The following is a 17,640-nucleotide window of genomic DNA, read 5'->3' on the forward strand; positions in this document are numbered from 1 at the left end:
CACTTTAAAGTTATATCCCATTGTATTAGCCGTTTCTATCCAAAGAAATGTCCACTAAATCTATGCCTCGTTTTATCTTCAACTCTTCTTTCAAGTCACTTCTCATCCTTCTCTGTTCTAAAGACAAAATCCCTCGCTCGCTCACTCAACCTATCCTTATTAGATATTCTCTCCAATCCAGGAAGCATCCTGGTAAATCTTGTCTTCACCTTCTCCAAATCTTTCACATCCTTTCTATAATGAGGTGACCAGAATTGAACACAATTCTCCAAGTGTGGTCTGATCAGCTGCAACATTACCTCACAACTCCTGACCTCAATTCCCAACTAATGAAGACCTACACACCATGTGCCTTCTCAATAGCCCTATAAACTTGTGTGATAACTTTGAGGGATCCATGGATCCCTTGTTTCTCCACACTCTAACCATTAGCCTTGTATTTTGCCTTCAAGTTCAACCTTCCAAAGTGAATCACTTCACACTCCTCCCTAATTCCGAAGAGAAAAGCCCTGGCTTGTTCAACCAGACATGCTCTCTAATCCAGGCAGCATCCTGGTAACTTCCAACTGCACCCTCTCCAAAGCTTCCGCATCCTTCCTATAATGAGGCAACCTTCTACACTGTCCACAACACCACCAATCTTCATGTCCTTTGCAAGTTACTAACCCAGCCTTCCACTTCTGCATCCAAGTCATTCATAAAAATCACCAAGAACAGGAGTCAGGGAACAGATCCCTGCAGACACCACTGGTCACTAACCTCCTAGTTTCATCTCCTACACCTTTTGTCGTCAGTTCTGAATCCATGTAGCCTAGTTTTCTTGGATCCCATGCTTCCTTAAGTTCTGAATGAGCTTCCATGGAAACCTTGTCAAATGCATTAATAATATCCATATACACCACATCCACTGCTCTGTTTTCATCCATTTGTTTACTTACTTCCTCAAAGAACATTTCTCCACATGCTAATTTCTATCTCTAAGAATCTCCTCCAATAGTTTGTCCTCGTTGAAATAAGACTCAATGGTTTTTAATTCTCAGGGTTGTCTCTATTACCTTTCTTGAACAAAGGAATAATATTTGCCACCCTCCAATCTTCTGGAGACTAGAGAAGACACAGAGATCATCGTCAAAGGTGCAGTAATCTCTTCCCTCACTTTCTGTAGAAATCTGGGGTATATCCCGTACAGTTCCAAAGACATAGCTACCCTAATGTTTTCCTGCACACCCTTATTCTGAACATCCATATGTTCCACAATATCAGCCTGCATTACGCTGTCCTCACAAACATCAAGATCCCTCTCAATAGTGAACACTGAGGCAAAGTATTCATTTATGGCCTCCCCACCTCCTCTGACTCCAGGCACGTTTTGATCAGTCCTCCCCCCACTCTACTCATCCTCCTGTTCTTCACATACTAGTAGAAGCTAGAGCTTTTTCCTTAATCTTACTCGCCTTAATTCTCATGCCCCTTTCTAGCTCTCTTCAGTCCATACTTAAGCTCCTTCTTGGATAACTTGTAATTCCCTAGAGCCCGTCTGATTCTTGCTTTCTAAACAGTAATTATGTTTCTTTCTTCCTGTTGACTAGATGTTGCACACTGGTTCCTAGTTGGTTGACTAGATAGTTCCTTCCCTGGCTCATTGGGACTAACCTAAACAGAGCCCTAAACAACTTCCACATTTCCATTGTTTATTTGCCTGAGTACATGTTCCCAATTCAGATTTCCAAGTTTCTATGTAATAGCACCATAATTCACCTCCCCATATTAAACACACTCCCATATTGCCGTTTGCCCTGATCCCTATCTGAGGCTATGGTAAAGGTCAGTGAGTTATGGTCATTGTCTCTGAAATACTCACCCAGCAAGTGACCGGGGTTCATTACCCTGTACCAGATCCAGTATGGCTTCTCCTTGAACTGACCTGTCAGGGATCCACCTATCTAAACCTTTTGTACTAAGGAGCTGCCAATCAATAGTTGAAGTCCCCTATGAAAACAACCCTGTTATTTTTGCACCATTCCAGAATCTACTTCCTAATCTGTTCTTCAGTGGCTTTGGTGCTGTCGGAGGTTCTATAGGATACTCCCAATAGAGTGATTGCTCCCTTCCTGCTTCAGACTTCCACCACACGACTCAGTAGACAATCCCTCCATAATCTCCAAGCCACCTCCCCCTTTCTGAAGATGGGTTACTATCCCTGATTAGCAATGCCACCCCCACCAACCAACTTAATCCACCGCAACACTGGAACATGTTCCAATTAAAGCCTCAAACATCCAGCAGTCATTTCTGCCCTTATGACAGGCGAGTGTCCGTGATGATCACAACATTGTAGTTCCGTTTACTAACCCATGCTCTCAGATCATCACCCTTGCTCCTGATACTTCTTGCATTGAATTAGACTCACTTCACCCTATCAACCACCTATCCTTCCTCATAGACTGTCTACATGCTCCATCTTCTTGTGTACCAACTACCACATTCCCTAACCTATCACTCTGGTTCCCATCCCCTTGCCAAACTAGTTTGAAACCTCCCCAACAGCTCTAGAAAATCTATCCACAAGGATGTTGGTCCCTCTCATGATAAGGTTTAATTCTTCCAAGAATAGTGTTTTCCTTTCCAAAAGCTGCCTTGCAATCTGTTCCTCAGAGTCTCTGTTGCTATCGGGGTGTCCTCCCTTTCTGTAGCTGTGATACTATCCTGATTGACAATGCTACTTCTCTACTTTTACCACCCTCCCTGCCTGCCCTGTCCCTCTTAAAACATCTAAACCCTGGAGTATCCTGCCCTTGTGCCAGCCAAGTCTCTACAGTGGCCAAAATTCCATGTAGTGATCTGTGCTCTAAGAGGGATAGGAAGGGTGAATAGTGAGAAATTTCTCCTCTGAGCAGAAACTGAAGTAGCCAGGATTAGGTTGGGAAGTGTTGAGGGGACATGCTGACGAGACATTTTTTCACCAAGAGGGTGGTTGCAATCAGCAACACAACAGAAAGCTGGTCCTGAGGAAACCAAAGCAATGGGAGACCTGAGCCAAGTTCTCACTACTGGTGTTTGTCAGCCAGTCAGCTCCTCACTGGGATGGCTGGGAATCACCTTTGACATTCAGAGTGCAGCCAGTCAGACACAGAGGAGATCCCATGATAGTGAGTCGGGACAGTCCAGGCTTGCTCACCACTGTCTCAGCAGTGAAACACACGACGTGGAGCTGGTTCAACTCCCTGAGTGAGTCAGCGAGTGAGGGGTCAGCTGTGACACAACCCCCCCCAAACTCCTCAGATCCGCACTGTCTAGGCACATGCTGGTGAGTGCTGAGAGAAGTGTGGGACCCCAGTGAGTGGTGAGAGAGGTGGAGGGCCCCAGTGAGTGGTGAGAGAGGTGTGAGCCCCCAGTCAGTGGTGAGAGAGGTGGAGGGCCCCAGTGAGTGGTGAGAGAGGTGTGAGCCCCCAGTCAGTGGTGAGAGAGGTGGAGGGCCCCAGTGAGTGGTGAGAGAGGTGGAGGGCCCCAGTGAGTGGTGAGAGAGGAGTGAGCCCCTGGTGAGTGGTGAGAGAGGAGTGGGACCCCGGTGAGTGGTGAGAGAGGTGTGAGCCCCCGGTGAGTGCTGAGAGAGGTGTGGGCCCCCAGTGAGTGGTGAGAGAGGTGTGAGCCCCCAGTCAGTGGTGAGAGAGGTGTGAGCCCCCAGTCAGTGGTGAGAGAGGTGGAGGGCCCCAGTGAGTGGTGAGAGAGGTGGAGGGCCCCAGTGAGTGGTGAGAGAGGAGTGAGCCCCCGGTGAGTGGTGAGAGAGATGTGAGCTCCCAGTGAGTGGTGAGAGAGGTGTGAGCTCCCAGTGAGTGGTGAGAGAGGAGTGGGCCCCCGGTGAGTGGTGAGAGAGGTGTGAGCCCCCAGTGAGTGGTGAGAGAGGAGTGGGCCCCCGGTGAGTGGTGAGAGAGGAGTGAGCCCCCAGTGAGTGGTGAGAGAGGAGTGAGCCCCCGGTGAGTGGTGAGAGAGATGTGAGCTCCCAGTGAGTGGTGAGAGAGATGTGAGCTCCCAGTGAGTGGTGAGAGAGGTGGAGGGCCCCAGTGAGTGGTGAGAGAGGTGTGAGCTCACAGTGAGTGGTGAGAGAGGTGGAGGGCCCCAGTGAGTGGTGAGAGAGGTGTGAGCTCACAGTGAGTGGTGAGAGAGGTGGAGGGCCCCAGTGAGTGGTGAGAGAGGAGTGGGCCCCCGGTGAGTGGTGAGAGAGGAGTGAGCCCCCAGTGAGTGGTGAGAGAGGAGTGAGCCCCCGGTGAATGGTGAGAGAGATGTGAGCTCCCAGTGAGTGGTGAGAGAGGTGTGAGCTCCCAGTGAGTGGTGAGAGAGGTGGAGGGCCCCAGTGAGTGGTGAGAGAGGTGTGGGCTCCCAGTGAGTGGTGAGAGAGGTGTGAGCCCCCAGTCAGTGGTGAGAGAGGTGGAGGGCCCCAGTGAGTGGTGAGAGAGGTGTGGGCTCCCGGTGAGTGGTGAGAGAGGTGTGAGCCCTCGGTGAGTGGTGAGAGAGGAGTGGGCCCCCCCGGTGAGTGGTGAGAGAGGTGTGAGCCCCCGGTGAGTGGTGAGAGAGGTGTGAGACCCCGGTGAGTGGTGAGAGAGGTGTGAGCCCCCGGTGAGTGGTGAGAGAGGTGTGAGCCCCCGGTGAGTGGTGAGAGAGGTGTGAGCTCCCAGTGAGTGGTGAGAGAGGTGTGGGCTCCCAGTGAGTGGTGAGAGAGGTGTGAGCCCCCGGTGAGTGGTGAGAGAGGTGGAGGGCCCCAGTGAGTGCTGAGAGTGGTGTGAGCCACCGGTGAGTGGTGAGAGAGGTGTGAGTGCTGAGAGAGGTGTGGGACCCCAGTGAGTGGTAAGAGAGGTGGAGGGCCCCAGTGAGTGCTGAGAGACTTGTGGGCCCCCGGTGAGTGGTGAGAGAGGTATGAGCCCCCTGTGAGTGGCAAGAGAGGTGGAGGGCCCCAGTGAGTGCTGAGAGAGGTGTGGGACCCCGGTGAGAAAGGTGTGAGCCCCCAGTGAGTGGTAAGAGAGGTGGAGGGCCCATGAGTGCTGAGAGAGGTGTGGGCCCCCAGTGAGTGCTGAGAGAGGTATGGGACCCCAGTGAGTGGTGAGAGAGGTGTGAGCCCCCAGTGGGTGGTGAGAGAGGTGTGGGCCCCCAGTGAGTGCTGAGAGAGGTGTGGGCCCCCAGTGAGTGGTGAGAGAGTTGTGGGACCCCTGGTGAGTAGTGAGAGAGTTGTGGGACCCCTAGTGAGTGCTGAGAGAGGTGTGGGACCCCTGGTGAGTGGTAAGAGAGGTGTGGGCCCCCAGTGAGTGCTGAGAGTGGTGTGGGCCCCCAGTGAGTGCTGAGAGAGGTGTGAGCCCCCAGTGAATGCTGAGAGAGGTGTGGGCCCCCAGTGAGTACTGAGAGAGGTGTGGGCCCCCAGTGAGTGGTGAGAGAGGTGTGGGACACCAGTGAGTGGTGAGAGAGGTGCGGGCCCCCAGTGAGTGGTGAGAGAGGTGTGAGCCCCCAGTGAGTGGTGAGAGAGGTGTGGGGCCCCCGGTGAGTGGTGAGAGAGGTGGAGGGCCGCAGTGAGTGGTGAGAGAGTTGTGGGACCCCTGGTGAGTGGTGAGAGAGGTGTGGGCCCCCAGTGAGTGGTGAGAGAGGTGTGAGCCCCCAGTGAGTGGTGAGAGAGTTGTGGGAGCCCTGGTGAGTGGTGAGAGAGTTGTCGGACCCCCGGTGAGTGGTGAGAGAGATGTGAGCTCCCAGTGAGTGGTGAGAGAGGTGTGAGCTCCCAGTGAGTGGTGAGAGAGGAGTGGGCCCCCGGTGAGTGGTGAGAGAGGTGTGAGCCCCCAGTGAGTGGTGAGAGAGGAGTGGGCCCCCGGTGAGTGGTGAGAGAGGAGTGAGCCCCCAGTGAGTGGTGAGAGAGGAGTGAGCCCCCGGTGAGTGGTGAGAGAGATGTGAGCTCCCAGTGAGTGGTGAGAGAGATGTGAGCTCCCAGTGAGTGGTGAGAGAGGTGGAGGGCCCCAGTGAGTGGTGAGAGAGGTGTGAGCTCACAGTGAGTGGTGAGAGAGGTGGAGGGCCCCAGTGAGTGGTGAGAGAGGTGTGAGCTCACAGTGAGTGGTGAGAGAGGTGGAGGGCCCCAGTGAGTGGTGAGAGAGGTGTGAGCTCACAGTGAGTGGTGAGAGAGGTGGAGGGCCCCAGTGAGTGGTGAGAGAGGAGTGGGCCCCCGGTGAGTGGTGAGAGAGGAGTGAGCCCCCAGTGAGTGGTGAGAGAGGAGTGAGCCCCCGGTGAATGGTGAGAGAGATGTGAGCTCCCAGTGAGTGGTGAGAGAGATGTGAGCTCCCAGTGAGTGGTGAGAGAGGTGTGAGCTCCCAGTGAGTGGTGAGAGAGGTGGAGGGCCCCAGTGAGTGGTGAGAGAGGTGTGGGCTCCCAGTGAGTGGTGAGAGAGGTGTGAGCCCCCAGTCAGTGGTGAGAGAGGTGGAGGGCCCCAGTGAGTGGTGAGAGAGGTGTGGGCTCCCGGTGAGTGGTGAGAGAGGTGTGAGCCCCCGGTGAGTGGTGAGAGAGGAGTGGGCCCCCCCGGTGAGTGGTGAGAGAGGAGTGGGCCCCCCCGGTGAGTGGTGAGAGAGGTGTGAGCCCCCAGTGAGTGGTGAGAGAGGTGTGAGCCCCCGGTGAGTGGTGAGAGAGGTGTGAGCCCCCGGTGAGTGGTGAGAGAGGTGTGAGCTCCCAGTGAGTGGTGAGAGAGGTGTGGGCTCCCGGTGAGTGGTGAGAGAGGTGTGAGCCCCCGGTGAGTGGTGAGAGAGGTGGAGGGCCCCAGTGAGTGCTGAGAGTGGTGTGAGCCACCGGTGAGTGGTGAGAGAGGTGTGAGTGCTGAGAGAGGTGTGGGACCCCAGTGAGTGGTAAGAGAGGTGGAGGGCCCCAGTGAGTGCTGAGAGACTTGTGGGCCCCCGGTGAGTGGTGAGAGAGGTATGAGCCCCCTGTGAGTGGCAAGAGAGGTGGAGGGCCCCAGTGAGTGCTGAGAGAGGTGTGGGACCCCGGTGAGAAAGGTGTGAGCCCCCAGTGAGTGGTAAGAGAGGTGGAGGGCCCATGAGTGCTGAGAGAGGTGTGGGCCCCCAGTGAGTGCTGAGAGAGGTATGGGACCCCAGTGAGTGGTGAGAGAGGTGTGAGCCCCCAGTGGGTGGTGAGAGAGGTGTGGGCCCCCAGTGAGTGCTGAGAGAGGTGTGGGCCCCCAGTGAGTGGTGAGAGAGGTGTGGGGCCCCCGGTGAGTGGTGAGAGAGGTGGAGGGCCGCAGTGAGTGGTGAGAGAGTTGAGGGACCCCTGGTGAGTGGTGAGAGAGGTGTGGGCCCCCAGTGAGTGGTGAGAGAGGTGTGAGCCCCCAGTGAGTGGTGAGAGAGTTGTGGGACCCCTGGTGAGTGGTGAGAGAGTTGTCGGACCCCCGGTGAGTGGTGAGAGAGATGTGAGCTCCCAGTGAGTGGTGAGAGAGGTGTGAGCTCCCAGTGAGTGGTGAGAGAGGAGTGGGCCCCCGGTGAGTGGTGAGAGAGGTGTGAGCCCCCAGTGAGTGGTGAGAGAGGAGTGGGCCCCCGGTGAGTGGTGAGAGAGGAGTGAGCCCCCAGTGAGTGGTGAGAGAGGAGTGAGCCCCCGGTGAGTGGTGAGAGAGATGTGAGCTCCCAGTGAGTGGTGAGAGAGATGTGAGCTCCCAGTGAGTGGTGAGAGAGGTGGAGGGCCCCAGTGAGTGGTGAGAGAGGTGTGAGCTCACAGTGAGTGGTGAGAGAGGTGGAGGGCCCCAGTGAGTGGTGAGAGAGGTGTGAGCTCACAGTGAGTGGTGAGAGAGGTGGAGGGCCCCAGTGAGTGGTGAGAGAGGAGTGGGCCCCCGGTGAGTGGTGAGAGAGGAGTGAGCCCCCAGTGAGTGGTGAGAGAGGAGTGAGCCCCCGGTGAATGGTGAGAGAGATGTGAGCTCCCAGTGAGTGGTGAGAGAGATGTGAGCTCCCAGTGAGTGGTGAGAGAGGTGTGAGCTCCCAGTGAGTGGTGAGAGAGGTGGAGGGCCCCAGTGAGTGGTGAGAGAGGTGTGGGCTCCCAGTGAGTGGTGAGAGAGGTGTGAGCCCCCAGTCAGTGGTGAGAGAGGTGGAGGGCCCCAGTGAGTGGTGAGAGAGGTGTGGGCTCCCGGTGAGTGGTGAGAGAGGTGTGAGCCCCCGGTGAGTGGTGAGAGAGGAGTGGGCCCCCCCGGTGAGTGGTGAGAGAGGTGTGAGCCCCCAGTGAGTGGTGAGAGAGGTGTGAGCCCCCGGTGAGTGGTGAGAGAGGTGTGAGCCCCCGGTGAGTGGTGAGAGAGGTGTGAGCTCCCAGTGAGTGGTGAGAGAGGTGTGGGCTCCCAGTGAGTGGTGAGAGAGGTGTGAGCCCCCGGTGAGTGGTGAGAGAGGTGGAGGGCCCCAGTGAGTGCTGAGAGTGGTGTGGGCTCCCAGTGAGTGGTGAGAGAGGTGTGAGCCCCCAGTCAGTGGTGAGAGAGGTGGAGGGCCCCAGTGAGTGGTGAGAGAGGTGTGAGCCCCCAGTCAGTGGTGAGAGAGGTGTGGGCTCCCAGTGAGTGGTGAGAGAGGTGTGAGCCCCCGGTGAGTGGTGAGAGAGGTGGAGGGCCCCAGTGAGTGCTGAGAGTGGTGTGGGCTCCCAGTGAGTGGTGAGAGAGGTGTGAGCCCCCAGTCAGTGGTGAGAGAGGTGGAGGGCCCCAGTGAGTGGTGAGAGAGGTGTGGGCTCCCGGTGAGTGGTGAGAGAGGTGTGAGCCCCCGGTGAGTGGTGAGAGAGGAGTGGGCCCCCCCGGTGAGTGGTGAGAGAGGTGTGAGCCCCCAGTGAGTGGTGAGAGAGGTGTGAGCCCCCGGTGAGTGGTGAGAGAGATGTGAGCCCCCGGTGAGTGGTGAGAGAGGTGTGAGCTCCCAGTGAGTGGTGAGAGAGGTGTGGGCTCCCAGTGAGTGGTGAGAGAGGTGTGAGCCCCCGGTGAGTGGTGAGAGAGGTGGAGGGCCCCAGTGAGTGCTGAGAGTGGTGTGAGCCACCGGTGAGTGGTGAGAGAGGTGTGAGTGCTGAGAGAGGTGTGGGACCCCAGTGAGTGGTAAGAGAGGTGGAGGGCCCCAGTGAGTGCTGAGAGACTTGTAGGCCCCCGGTGAGTGGTGAGAGAGGTATGAGCCCCCTGTGAGTGGCAAGAGAGGTGGAGGGCCCCAGTGAGTGCTGAGAGAGGTGTGGGACCCCGGTGAGAAAGGTGTGAGCCCCCAGTGAGTGGTAAGAGAGGTGGAGGGCCCATGAGTGCTGAGAGAGGTGTGGGCCCCCAGTGAGTGCTGAGAGAGGTATGGGACCCCAGTGAGTGGTGAGAGAGGTGTGAGCCCCCAGTGAGTGGTGAGAGAGGTGTGGGCCCCCAGTGAGTGCTGAGAGAGGTGTGGGCCCCCAGTGAGTGGTGAGAGAGTTGTGGGACCCCTGGTGAGTGGTGAGAGAGTTGTGGGACCCCTAGTGAGTGCTGAGAGAGGTGTGGGTCCCCTGGTGAGTGGTAAGAGAGGTGTGGGCCCCCAGTGAGTGCTGAGAGTGGTGTGGGCCCCCAGTGAGTGCTGAGAGAGGTGTGAGCCCCCAGTGAATGCTGAGAGAGGTGTGGGCCCCCAGTGAGTACTGAGAGAGGTGTGGGCCCCCAGTGAGTGGTGAGAGAGGTGTGGGACACCAGTGAGTGGTGAGAGAGGTGCGGGCCCCCAGTGAGTGGTGAGAGAGGTGTGAGCCCCCAGTGAGTGGTGAGAGAGGTGTGGGGCCCCCGGTGAGTGGTGAGAGAGGTGGAGGGCCGCAGTGAGTGGTGAGAGAGTTGTGGGACCCCTGGTGAGTGGTGAGAGAGGTGTGGGCCCCCAGTGAGTGGTGAGAGAGGTGTGAGCCCCCAGTGAGTGGTGAGAGAGTTGTGGGACCCCTGGTGAGTGGTGAGAGAGTTGTCGGACCCCTGGTGAGTGGTGAGAGAGGTGTGGGACCCCTGGTGAGTGGTGAGAGAGGTGTGGGCCCCCAGTGAGTGCTGAGAGAGGTGTGAGCCCCCAGTGAGTGCTGAGAGAGGTGTGGGCCCCCAGTGAGTGGTGAGAGAGGTGTGGGACCCCAGTGAGTGGTGAGAGAGGTATGAGCCCCCAGTGAGTGGTAAGAGAGGTGTGAGCCCCCAGTGAGTGGTAAGAGAGGTGTGGGCCCCCAGTGAGTACTGAGAGAGGTGTGGGCCCCCAGTGAGTGGTGAGAGAGGTGTGGGACCCCAGTGAGTGGTGAGAGAGGTATGAGCCCCCAGTGAGTGGTGAGAGAGGTGTGAGCCCCCAGTGAATGCTGAGAGAGGTGTGGGCCCCCAGTGAGTACTGAGAGAGGTGTGGGCCCCCAGTGAGTGGTGAGAGAGGTGCAGGCCCCCGGTGAGTGGTGAGAGAGGTGTGAGCCCCCAGTGAGTGGTAAGAGAGGTGTGAGCCCCCAGTGAGTGGTAAGAGAGGTGGAGGGCCCAGTGAGTGCTGAGAGAGGTGTGGGTCCCCAGTGAGTGTTGAGAGAGGTGTGAGCCCCCAGTGAGTGGTGAGAGATGTGTGGGCCCCCAGTGAGTGCTGAGAGAGGTGTGGGCCCTCAGTGAGTGGTGAGAGAGTTGTGGGACCCCTGGTGAGTGGTGAAAGAGTTGTGGGCCCTCAGTGAGTGGTGAGAGAGTTGTGGGACCCCTGGTGAGTGGTGAGAGAGGTGTGAGCCCCCGGTGAGTGGTGAGAGAGGTGGAGGGTCCCAGTGAGTGGTGAGAGAGGAGTGGGCCCCCCGGTGAGTGGTGAGAGAGATGTGGGCCCCCCGCTGAGTGGTGAGAGAGGTGTGGGCCCCCCGGTGAGTGGTGTGAGAGGTGTGGGCCCCCGGTGAGTGGTGTGAGAGGTGTGGGCCCCGGTGAGTGGTGAGAGAGGTGTGGGCCCCCAGTGAGTGCTAAGAGAGGTGTGGGCCCCCAGTGAGTGCTGAGAGAGGTGTGGGCCCCCAGTGAGTGGTGAGAGAGGTGTGAGCCCCCAGTGCGTGGTGAGAGAGGTGTGGGGCCCCCGGTGAGTGGTGAGAGAGGTGGAGGGCCCCAGTGAGTGGTGAGAGAGTTGTGGGACCCCTGGTGAGTGGTGAGAGAGGTGTGGGCCCCCAGTGAGTGCTGAGAGAGGTGTGGGACCCCAGTGAGTGGTGAGAGAGGTGTGAGCCCCCAGTGAGTGGTGAGAGAGGTGTGAGCCCCTGGTGAGAGGTGTGAGCCCCTGGTGAGTGGTGTGAGAGGTGTGAGACCCCGGTGAGTGGTGAGAGAGGTGTGAGTCCCCGGTGAGTGGTGTGAGAGGTGGAGGCCCCTGGTGATTGGTGTGAGAGGTGGAGGGTCCCAGTGAGTGGTGAGAGAGGAGTGGGCCCCCGGTGAGTGGTGAGAGAGGAGTGGGCCCCCCGGTGAGTGGTGAGAGAGATGTGGGCCCCCCGGTGAGTGGTGTGAGAGGTGGAGGCCCCTGGTGATTGGTGAGAGAGGTGTGGGCCCCCAGTGAGTGGTGAGAGAGGTGTGGGACCCCAGTGAGTGGTGAGAGAGGAGTGGGCCCCCGGTGAGTGGTGAGAGAGGTGGAGGGTCCCAGTGAGCGGTGAGAGAGGAGTGGGCCCCCGGTGAGTGGTGAGAGAGGTGTGGGCCCCCAGTGAGTGGTGAGAGAGGTGTGGGCCCCCGGTGAGTGGTGAGAGAGGTGGAGGGTCCCAGTGAGTGGTGAGAGAGGAGTGGGCCCCCGGTGAGTGGTGAGAGAGGTGTGGGCCCCCCCGGTGAGTGGTGAGAGAGGTGTGGGCCCCCCGGTGAGTGGTGAGAGAGGTGTGGGCCACCCGGTGAGTGGTGTGAGAGGTGTGGGCTCCCGGTGAGTGGTGTGAGAGGTGTGGGCCCGGTGAGTGGTGAGAGAGGTGTGAGCCCCCGGTGAGTGGTGAAAGAGGTGTGGGCCCCCAGTGAGTGGTGAGAGAGGTGTGGGCCCCCAGTGAGTGGTGTGAGAGGTGGAGGCCCCCGGTGAGTGGTGAGAGAGGTATGGACCCCCCCCCCGGTGAGTGGTGTGGGCCCCCCGGTGAGTGGTAAGAGAGGTGTGGGCCCCCCTGGTGAGTGGTGTGAGAGGTGGAGGCCCCCGGTGAGAGGTGTGAGAGGTGTGGGCCCCCCGGTGAGTGGTGAGAGAGGTGTGGGCCCCCCCCGGTGAGAGGTGTGGGCCCCCGGTGAGTGGTGTGAGAGGTGGAGGCCCCCGCTGAGTGGTGTGAGAGGTGGAGGCCCCCGGTGAGTGGTGAGAGAGATGTGGGCCCCCCCCCCGGTGAGAGGTGTGTGAGGTGTGGGCCCCCCGGTGAGTGGTGAGAGAGGTGTGGGCCCCCCCCCCGGTGAGAGGTGGAGGTCCCCGCTGAGTGGTGAGAGAGGTGCGGGCCCCCCCAGTGAGTGGTGTGAGAGGTGTGGGGCCCCCGGTGAGTGGTGAGAGAGGTGGAGGGCCCCAGTGAGTGGTGAGAGAGTTGAGGGACCCCTGGTGAGTGGTGACAGAGCTGTGGGACCCCTGGTGAGTGGTGAGAGAGGTGTGGGACCCCTGGTGAGTGGTGAGAGAGGTGTGGGCCCCCAGTGAGTGCTGAGAGAGGTGTGGGCCCCCCCGGTGAGAGGTGTGGGCCCCCAGTGAGTGCTGAGAGAGGTGTGAGCCCCCAGTGAGTGGTGAGAGAGGTGTGGGCCCCCAGTGAGTGGTGAGAGAGGTGTGGGACCCCAGTGAGTGTTGAGAGAGGTGTGAGCCCCCAGTGAGTGGTGAGAGATGTGTGGGCCCCCAGTGAGTGCTGAGAGAGGTGTGGGCCCTCAGTGAGTGGTGAGAGAGTTGTGGGACCCCTGGTGAGTGCTGAGAGAGGTATGGGACCCCAGTGAGTGGTGAGAGAGGTGTGAGCCCCCAGTGAGTGGTGAGAGAGGTGTGGGCCCCCAGTGAGTGCTGAGAGAGGTGTGGGCCCCCAGTGAGTGGTGAGAGAGTTGTAGGACCCCTGGTGAGTGGTGAGAGAGTTGTGGGACCCCTAGTGAGTGCTGAGAGAGGTGTGGGACCCCTGGTGAGTGGTAAGAGAGGTGTGGGCCCCCAGTGAGTGCTGAGAGTGGTGTGGGCCCCCAGTGAGTGCTGAGAGAGGTGTGAGCCCCCAGTGAATGCTGAGAGAGGAGTGGGCCCCCAGTGAGTACTGAGAGAGGTGTGAGCCCCCAGTGAGTGGTGAGAGAGGTGTGAGCCCCCAGTGAGTGGTAAGAGAGGTGGAGGGCCCAGTGAGTGCTGAGAGAGGTGTGGGACCCCAGTGAGTGTTGAGAGAGGTGTGAGCCCCCAGTGAGTGGTGAGAGATGTGTGGGCCCCCAGTGAGTGCTGAGAGAGGTGTGGGCCCTCAGTGAGTGGTGAGAGAGTTGTGGGACACCTGGTGAGTGGTGAAAGAGTTGTGGGCCCTCAGTGAGTGGTGAGAGAGTTGTGGGACCCCTGGTGAGTGGTGAGAGAGGTGTGGGCCCCCCCGGTGAGTAGTGAGAGAGGTGTGGGCCCCCCGGTGAGTGGTGAGAGAGGTGTGGGCCACCCGGTGAGTGGTGAGAGAGGTGTGGGCCACCCGGTGAGTGGTGTGAGAGGTGTGGGCTCCCGGTGAGTGATGTGAGAGGTGTGGGCCCCGGTGAGTGGTGAGAGAGGTGTGAGCCCCCGGTGAGTGGTGAGAGAGGTGTGAGCCCCCGGTGAGTGGTGAGAGAGGTGTGGGCCCCCAGTGAGTGGTGAGAGAGGTGTGGGCCCCCAGTGAGTGGTGTGAGAGGTGGAGGCCCCCGGTGAGTGGTGAGAGAGGTATGGACCCCCCCCGGTGAGTGGTGTGGGCCCCCCGGTGAGTGGTAAGAGAGGTGTGGGCCCCCCTGGTGAGTGGTGTGAGAGGTGGAGGCCCCCGGTGAGAGGTGTGAGAGGTGTGGGCCCCCCGGTGAGTGGTGAGAGAGGTGTGGGCCCCCCCCGGTGAGAGGTGGAGGCCCCCGCTGAGTGGTGTGAGAGGTGGAGGCCCCCGGTGAGTGGTGAGAGAGGTGTGGGCCCCCCCCCGGTGAGAGGTGTGAGAGGTGTGGGCCCCCCCGGTGAGTGGTGAGAGAGGTGTGGGCCCCCCCCCGGTGACAGGTGGAGGTCCCCGCTGAGTGGTGAGAGAGGTGCGGGCCCCCCCGGTGAGTGGTGTGAGAGGTGTGAGCCCCCAGTGAGTGGTGAGAGAGGTGTGGGGCCCCCGGTGAGTGGTGAGAGAGTTGAGGGCCCCAGTGAGTGGTGAGAGAGTTGAGGGACCCCTGGTGAGTGGTGACAGAGCTGTGGGACCCCTGGTGAGTGGTGAGAGAGGTGTGGGACCCCTGGTGAGAGGTGTGGGCCCCCAGTGAGTGGTGTGAGAGGTGTGGGGCCCCCAATGAGAGGTGAGAGAGGTGTGAGCCCCCGGTGAGTGGTGAGAGAGGTGTGAGACCCCGGTGAGTGGTGAAAGAGGTGTGGGACCCCAGTGAGTGTTGAGAGAGGTGTGAGCCCCCAGTGAGTGGTGAGAGATGTGTGAGCCCCCAGTGAGTGGTGAGAGAGGTGTGGGGCCCCCAGTGAGTGGTGAGAGAGGTGGAGGGCCCCGGTGAGTAGTGAGAGAGGTGTGAGCCCCCAGTGAGTGGTGAGAGTGGTGTGGGGCCCCCAGTGAGTGGTGAGAGAGGTGGAGGGCCCCGGTGAGTAGTGAGAGAGGTGTGAGAGGTGTGAGCCCCCAGTGAGTGGTGAGAGAGGTGTGAGCCCCCAGTGAGTGGTAAGAGAGGTGGAGGGCCCCCAGTGAGTGGTGAGAGAGGTGGAGGGCCCCGGTGAGTAGTGAGAGAGGTGTGAGCCCCCAGTGAGTGGTGAGAGTGGTGTGGGGCCCCCAGTGAGTGGTGAGAGAGGTGTGAGCCCCCAGTGAGTGGTGAGAGAGGTGTGGGCCCCCAGTGAGTGCTGAGAGAGGTGTGGGCCCCCAGTGAGTGGTAAGAGAGGTGGAGGGCCCCAGTGAGTGCTGAGAGACTTGTGGGCCCCCGGTGAGTGGTGAGACAAGTATGAGCCCCCTGTGAGTGGCAAGAGAGGTGGAGGGCCCCAGTGAGTGCTGAGAGAGGTGTGGGACCCCGGTGAGAAAGGTGTGAGCCCCCAGTGAGTGGTAAGAGAGGTGGAGGGCCCATGAGTGCTGAGAGAGGTGTGGGCCCCCAGCGAGTGCTGAGAGAGGTATGGGACCCCAGTGAGTGGTGAGAGAGGTGTGAGCCCCCAGTGAGTGGTGAGAGAGGTGTGGGCCCCCAGTGAGTGCTGAGAGAGGTGTGGGCCCCCAGTGAGTGGTGAGAGAGTTGTGGGACCCCTGGTGAGTGGTGAGAGAGTTGTGGGACCCCTAGTGAGTGCTGAGAGAGGTGTGGGACCCCTGGTGAGTGGTAAGAGAGGTGTGGGCCCCCAGTGAGTGCTGAGAGTGGTGTGGGCCCCCAGTGAGTGCTGAGAGAGGTGTGAGCCCCCAGTGAATGCTGAGAGAGGTGTGGGCCCCCAGTGAGTACTGAGAGAGGTGTGGGTCCCCAGTGAGTGGTGAGAGAGGTGCAGGCCCCCAGTGAGTGGTGAGAGAGGTGGAGGGCCCAGTGAGTGCTGAGAGAGGTGTGGGACCCCAGTGAGTGGTGAGAGATGTGTGGGCCCCCAGTGAGTGCTGAGAGAGGTGTGGGCCCTCAGTGAGTGGTGAGAGATGTGTGGGCCCCCAGTGAGTGCTGAGAGAGGTGTGGGCCCTCAGTGAGTGGTGAGAGAGTTGTGGGACCCCTGGTGAGTGGTGAAAGAGTTGTGGGCCCTCAGTGAGTGGTGAGAGAGGTGGAGGGCCCAGTGAGTGCTGAGAGAGGTGTGAGCCCCCAGTGAGTGGTGAGAGATGTGTGGGCCCCCAGTGAGTGCTGAGAGAGGTGTGGGCCCTCAGTGAGTGGTGAGAGAGTTGTGGGACCCCTGGTGAGTGGTGAAAGAGTTGTGGGACCCCTGGTGAGTGGTGAAAGAGTTGTGGGCCCTCAGTGAGTGGTGAGAGAGTTGTGGGACCCCTGGTGAGTGGTGAGAGAGGTGTGAGCCCCCGGTGAGTGGTGTGAGAGGTGGAGGGTCCCAGTGAGTGGTGAGAGAGGAGTGGGCCCCCCGGTGAGTGGTGAGAGAGATGTGGGCCCCCCGCTGAGTGGTGAGAGAGGTGTGGGCCCCCAGTGAGTGGTGTGAGAGGTGGAGGCCCCCGGTGAGTGGTGAGAGAGGTATGGACCCCCCCCCCGGTGAGTGGTGTGGGCCCCCCGGTGAGTGGTAAGAGAGGTGTGGGCCCCCCTGGTGAGTGGTGTGAGAGGTGGAGGCCCCCGGTGAGAGGTGTGAGAGGTGTGGGCCCCCCCGGTGAGAGGTGGAGGCCCCCGCTGAGTGGTGTGAGAGGTGGAGGCCCCCCGGTGAGTGGTGAGAGAGGTGTGGGCCCCCCCCGGTGAGAGGTGGAGGCCCCCGCTGAGTGGTGTGAGAGGTGGAGGCCCCCGGTGAGTGGTGAGAGAGGTGTGGGCCCCCCCCCCGGTGAGAGGTGTGAGAGGTGTGGGCCCCCCCGGTGAGTGGTGAGAGAGGTGTGGGCCCCCCCCCGGTGACAGGTGGAGGTCCCCGCTGAGTGGTGAGAGAGGTGCGGGCCCCCCCGGTGAGTGGTGTGAGAGGTGTGAGCCCCCAGTGAGTGGTGAGAGAGGTGTGGGGCCCCCGGTGAGTGGTGAGAGAGGTGGAGGGCCCCAGTGAGTGGTGAGAGAGTTGAGGGACCCCTGGTGAGTGGTGACAGAGCTGTGGGACCCCTGGTGAGTGGTGAGAGAGGTGTGGGACCCCTGGTGAGAGGTGTGGGCCCCCAGTGAGTGCTGAGAGAGGTGTGAGCCCCCAGTGAGTGGTGAGAGAGGTGTGGGCCCCCAGTGAGTGGTGAGAGAGGTGTGGGCCCCCAGTGAGTGGTGAAAGAGGTGTGGGACCCCAGTGAGTGTTGAGAGAGGTGTGAGCCCCCAGTGAGTGGTGAGAGATGTGTGGGCCCCCAGTGAGTGCTGAGAGAGGTGTGGGCCCTCAGTGAGTGGTGAGAGAGTTGTGGGACCCCTGGTGAGTGGTGAAAGAGTTGTGGGCCCTCAGTGAGTGGTGAGAGAGTTGTGGGACCCCTGGTGAGTGGTGAGAGAGGTGTGAGCCCCCGGTGAGTGGTGTGAGAGGTGGAGGGTCCCAGTGAGTGGTGAGAGAGGAGTGGGCCCCCCGGTGAGTGGTGTGAGAGGTGTGGGGCCCCCAATGAGAGGTGAGAGAGGTGGAGGGCCCCGGTGAGTAGTGAGAGAGGTGTGAGCCCCCGGTGAGTGGTGAGAGAGGTGTGAGACCCCGGTGAGAGGTGAGAGAGGTGTGAGTCCCCGGTGAGAGGTGAGAGAGGGGTGGGCCCCCAGTGAGTGGTGAGAGATGTGTGAGCCCCCAGTGAGTGGTGAGAGAGGTGTGGGGCCCCCAGTGAGTGGTGAGAGAGGTGGAGGGCCCCGGTGAGTAGTGAGAGAGGTGTGAGCCCCCAGTGAGTGGTGAGAGTGGTGTGGGGCCCCCAGTGAGTGGTGAGAGAGGTGGAGGGCCCCGGTGAGTAGTGAGAGAGGTGTGAGAGGTGTGAGCCCCCAGTGAGTGGTGAGAGAGGTGTGAGCCCCCAGTGAGTGGTAAGAGAGGTGGAGGGCCCCCAGTGAGTGGTGAGAGAGGTGGAGGGCCCCGGTGAGTAGTGAGAGAGGTGTGAGCCCCCAGT

At 60.2% G+C, this 17,640-nt stretch overlaps 1 protein-coding gene across 9 annotated transcripts in view; it reads right to left on the reverse strand.

Moving 5' to 3' along the window:
* paplna (papilin a, proteoglycan-like sulfated glycoprotein) overlaps positions 1-17,640 on the reverse strand; it is a 420,656-nt gene that overhangs the window by 328,383 nt on the left and 74,633 nt on the right. The gene's annotated exons all lie outside the window — the stretch shown is intronic.

Source organism: Hemitrygon akajei, chromosome 3 (genome assembly GCF_048418815.1).
Source record: "Hemitrygon akajei chromosome 3, sHemAka1.3, whole genome shotgun sequence".
NCBI classification, from domain to species: Eukaryota; Metazoa; Chordata; class Chondrichthyes; order Myliobatiformes; family Dasyatidae; genus Hemitrygon; species Hemitrygon akajei.